Source organism: Aegilops tauschii, chromosome 3 (assembly GCF_002575655.3).
Source record: "Aegilops tauschii subsp. strangulata cultivar AL8/78 chromosome 3, Aet v6.0, whole genome shotgun sequence".
Lineage (NCBI taxonomy): Eukaryota > Viridiplantae > Streptophyta > Magnoliopsida > Poales > Poaceae > Aegilops > Aegilops tauschii.
In genome coordinates this window covers 381,202,368-381,207,555 of record NC_053037.3, presented here as the reverse complement: position 1 = coordinate 381,207,555, position 5,188 = coordinate 381,202,368, and the positions used below count along the sequence as shown (strand labels likewise).

The 5,188-nt window shown below is 44.2% G+C and overlaps 1 pseudogene; it reads left to right on the top strand.

The window, feature by feature from the left end:
* Nucleotides 1-377: 377 nt before the first annotated feature.
* Nucleotides 378-4,638, top strand: LOC109762770 (uncharacterized; annotated as a pseudogene).
* Nucleotides 4,639-5,188: the final 550 nt, after the last annotated feature.

Here is a 5,188-nt window from a genome sequence, read left to right as displayed (position 1 = left end):
GCGAGGCCTCCGGACACGGCGGAGGGAAGCGGGGGTGGCTGTCGCCGCGGTGGAGCTGCGGAGGGGCGACAGCGGCGTACTGGAGGGGAGGAGAGACGACCGAGCGAGAGAGAGGGGGAGAATGGCGAGGCAACCAGAGGGCTATGGTGCGCGGAGGGGAACGAGGGGCGCTCGGGGTTGACCTCATCTACCCTAGGGCTACAGGGTGATCGCGCTGGCGAACATCGCAGCGGTGCCCGCGCGCGTGGACGGTCATGGCGGCCCCTGCCTCCAGTGCCCGACTGGAGGTGAATGAAAAGGTCGTGGTGGGCTGGGCCAGGCACACTGTCGCTAAGCAGGCCTCGGTGTACAGTGGCGCCAGTGGCATTTTCTTTTCCTTTTTTTTTCTGTTTCCAGTTTTGTCCTCTGTTTTACATTTTTTTACTCCATTTAACTTTTGTAAAATGTGAAGCCTGGCCACACAATTACTTTGCATCAATTGGCACTGCCACAAAAGTTGGAGAGTTAAAAGAATTCATTTGAATTTTGATTAATTGTTGTTGGGTCATTCAAAAACAGCTAGGAGCTTTTTGGAGTCTCAAATAATGTTAGTTTTACTTTTTTAATAGCCTTGGGGATTTTTGCAATATTATGAACATTTTCTTTACTGGTAGAAGAAATAATTTTATTTGCCTTTATTTTAAAATTTTAATTTGGATCAAAGTGAGGTTTAGTAAATTAATTGCGATGACATGGCCCCATTAGTGTGTGATTACTGTAGATGAGCTACCGGAGTATGTCTTTTAGAAATGTGATCTCACATGTTCGGTGCAATTTATGAATTCTTAATTACCTGCTCCCTCCGTCTCAAAATATAAGAATGCTTTTTACACTAGTGTAGTGTTAAAAACGTTCTTATATTTTGGGACAGAGAGAGTATTATTTACATGATTGAATTGAATCATCACCTACCAAAGCAAACACGAAACATAATCTCGCCATTTAATGAGATTTGGTTTCAATGAAAGGAAAACAAATCCAATGGGTGAGGGTGGTGGGAGGTGAGGTGAAAAAACCAGACGAAAATAAAATCGGCGAGGAGAAGCTACCAACTACCGTTTTAAGTGTAGAGATTGAGCTGACCTTGTTTTTTCTTTTAAATATCATATTTTCAACTAGCAATAGATATCGGTCAAAGATGTGAATCAGACAGGCCTGGGCCTCTATCTTCCAAACGATCTCCTTCCATGAAGAAAAAAAGATCTCGTCGCATTTCTGTGCCGAAAAGTAATCAATGAAGCGGAGTGTATTTCTTTCAATAAATAAATAAATAAATAAAGCGGAGCGTATCCCGTAAAGAAAAAATGTTGCGAAAAGCAGCTTGGCGCGAATGTTAAATTTCGGGCGCCAAAAATCACAACTGAAATGCCCCTATAAGAGCGAGACCTGAGAGAAATCTGATCTGATCCTTGAAAGCGAATTCTCTTGAGAAGTACTAGTACTCCTATATGGAACCATGGGAGAGAAACGGGAGCGAGAGTGCCAAGAAGACGAAGACCACGCCGGCGCCGCCGGTGGCCCCCCTCGGCGATGATCTCCTGGGCGAGATCTTCCTCCGCCTCCCCGACATGGCGTCGCTTGCCAGCGCCGCCCTCGTCTGCAAGAGCTGGGGCCGAGTAGCCTGCGTCCCGGCCATCTACCGCCGCTTCCAGTCCCTTCGCAGGCCCCCACTCGTCGGCTTCATCCTCACCGACCGCAGCGACATGCCTGTTCCTCACCACTGCCCTAAACTCCGCTTCGTCCCCGCCGAATCCCGTAATCCCGATCTGGTCTCCGCCGCCGTTGACGGCGACTTATTCTTCGAAGACCTCCCCGCCATAGATTCGGACGACGACGGCGAAGGGGAGTACTACGAGGAGTGGCGCCTCCGCGGCTGCGACGGCGGCCTCCTCCTCCTTTCCCGCGGCCGCTATGCGCTGGATCTCGCCGCGTATGACCCCCTCGCGCGGACGGCCGTCTTCTTCCGCCCTCCCCACGCCTGGCGCTATTCGTCCCACATCGTCCGCTACTCCATCTTGGTGGACGATGCCGACGCCTCGTTCCGGGTCATCGGCATGGAGCGGTGGGCCGGCTCACACTCCGCCGTCTTCTCCTCCCGCACCCGCGAGTGGGACATGATTGCCTCGTCCGATACGAACCATGCAGTGTATAGCTTTATACGATGCTGGAGCGACGGCATGCCCGCGGGCCGGTACGTGTACTGGCGGTCGGACACCAAGAAGTCCCGGTACTGCAAGGACGACGAGAAGATCTTGGTGCTGGACATGGAAGCAATGGTGTGGTCGGTTATCAAACCGCCAATCCCTCCTGGCGAATCGTACTGTGTCGCAGACATGGCGGAGCACGGCGGACTCTGCATTGTGTCCAGCAAAGAGCAGTGCGTGCAGCTCTGGGTCCGTGACAGCAATGCTGAGTGGATGCTCAAGAAGGAGGTTTCGTTGCTGAATGAGTTTGGATACCTGAAGAAGCTTCGTCTTGAGGAGTGGATGAAGCGCGTGCGCGTCCTGGCTATGTGTACATGGAGTTTTGGTCCATAAGGAAGCCCCATTCATATCTGCTTGTGCTAAATCTGAACACCACAAAGCTGGAATTCTTCTGCAACAAGTCGACCGAGCCTCACAGAGGTCCTGCGTTCCGTTCTTCATGCGGTCGGCACCTCTGCCTGCTCCAGATGATGATAAGAAATGATACAATTGAGTAGGTAATCTCCTTTGATCTGTTAATTATATTTATTTCCTTTTGGTTGTACTTCCATCGATTTAGCTATTTAAGGACAGGTGTAGATTGCTCACCCAGATCAGGATTTGATGCCTAATGAAGCTAGTACATGATAAAGTAGTTCAAAATTTACATAATATAAAATTCGGTGCTTACAAATTTTGTTGGTATTGTCACAGTGTGTTGTTTCTTAACCCTATTGAGAAGGGGCTCCCCTGGGCACCAACCAATTTCCCTAGAACTCAACATCATGTGTAAAACTAGTTTCATATTTGTGACTTGATTATAAAAGACTGGATCAACTTGTAACTCCATTTTCTTTATTGGGATAACCCTATAGTGCTTTTAAAGTTCAGAAAGAACTACTTGGTTGTTTGACTTGTAATTGTTCAGTTTTCTCAGACACTACATATTGCCAGAATCAACGATAAGAGTATACATATCGTAGGTGAAAAATGATTAATTATGTAGAGAGGGGAAATAGGTACTATGGCAAGTAACTATTTTTTTCTTGTTAGTTCACCTAGCACCATCGCTTTATATAGTTAAGTAGTTAACACCTGAATTTTTAAACGTTGCTTCAGTTGGTTTTCAGGATTTGTAATTTGTTATTAACTCTGTACTGGGTCATAGTTTGAACCAAAGACTTGTAAATTTAACTTTATATATCTTCTTCAGTTATTTACTTTGATTTGCAAACTTAACTGCTATTGGTTTTCCTCAACTGAATGGTTTTGTAGAATGCTCCAACTATTTGGTTATTTTCGAATGCATGAATCATGATTATATAATATTTCTCCATTTCCATGTGTATAACACCTGAATTCTTAAACTTTGCTTCAGTTGGTTTTCAGGATTTGTAATTTGCTATTAACTCTGTACTAGGTCATAGTTTGCACCAAGGACTTGTAAATTTAACTTTATATATCTTCTTCAGTTACTTACTTTGATTTGCAAACTTAATTGCTATTGGTTTCCCTCAACTGAATAGTTTTGAAGAATGCGCCAACTATTTGGTTATTTTTTAATGCATGAATCATGATCATATAATATTTCTCCATTTCCATGTGTATAACACCTGAATTCTTAAACGTTGTTTCAGTTGGCTTTCAGGATTTGTAATTTGTTATTAACTCTGTACTGGGTCATAGTTTGCACCAAGGACTTGTTAATTTAACTTTATATATCTTCTTCAGTTATTTAGTTTGATTTGCAAACTTAACTGATATTGGTTTTCCTCAGCTGAATAGTTTTGCAGAATGCGCCAACTATTTGGTTATTTCCGAATGCATGAATCATGATCATATAATATTTCTCCATTTCCATGTGTGGTAGTGCAAAAATGCATTTATGTACCCACTCAAGTTCCAGATGATCAGTTCTTTTTTTCTTGAGAATACGCACTCCAGATGATCTGTGACTTGTTGTATTTTGCGGTGGCTTTGGTTTCTAGTTTCTAAAAGTAAATCTTTGCATTTCAGGTCAAGCTGTTACTTCTAGCTTTGACTAGCCGAAGTTGGGTTAACTGGAGCATAAGAGCGTCATCCTGATGTCAGTTTGAATTGGAATCACGGAAGCCTATTGGATACCCATCTTTTGTCTTGCAATCTCAGTTTTCACATGGAATGCAGGCATGGCAGTACAGGCTTGCTCCGACAACAGCTGCTGCTTTATCTGAATTTAGTCGTTTTTCACTTATGTTACCCATTTCTTGTTTGTTTTATTCAAACTTCCTATCTGAACTGAGATGGTTTTATTTAAATTCTGTCGTCTTGTCATGTTGCTTGAACCTGTGTGACAACTGAATTCTTACTGCTGTGTAGTAGAGTTCTTTGGTTTTTCTCTTTATATATGCAGTCTTTATTATTAGTGTCCTCCTTAGTTTATTCTTAACTGGATAGGAAACCCTAAATACAGGTGCAACATTCAGAAGCAGACGCGACCTGCTGTAATGATAGTGTCGTGTTTACAGTTGTAGGTTCTCAACTTTGCCTCTGTCTGCTTTATCATCACACTCTTAATTTGCATGTGGTTGATGCACTGATTCGAAAGGAAGCTGGGACACCTGTGGGCTGCGACCGAACGTAAAATGTGGGTAAATGTGCTCTATCAAATGGGCGCATCCAGGTAGCACGAGCTCTATCAAATGAGTGCAAGCCTAGAAGGACTCTTTCGATGGCAGGTAATGGTAAATGCATGTTTTTGTAGTGCCAAGGAGTATCACTGATGTAGCTATGGAGTATTCTGAGATGTGCTTTAACCTGTTACCTGTCCAGTATACCTTTCCTGTGATGAAATGCCTCCATGGATGAACAGAATGTTGCTTTTTTCTCTAGGTAGCCGCGTGTGCTATCTGGAAAGCCGGAAATGATCCTTGCTTCAATGGAGTGTAGCCCTATAATACTACCAGTACCAGTAGGTATTTTCAAAC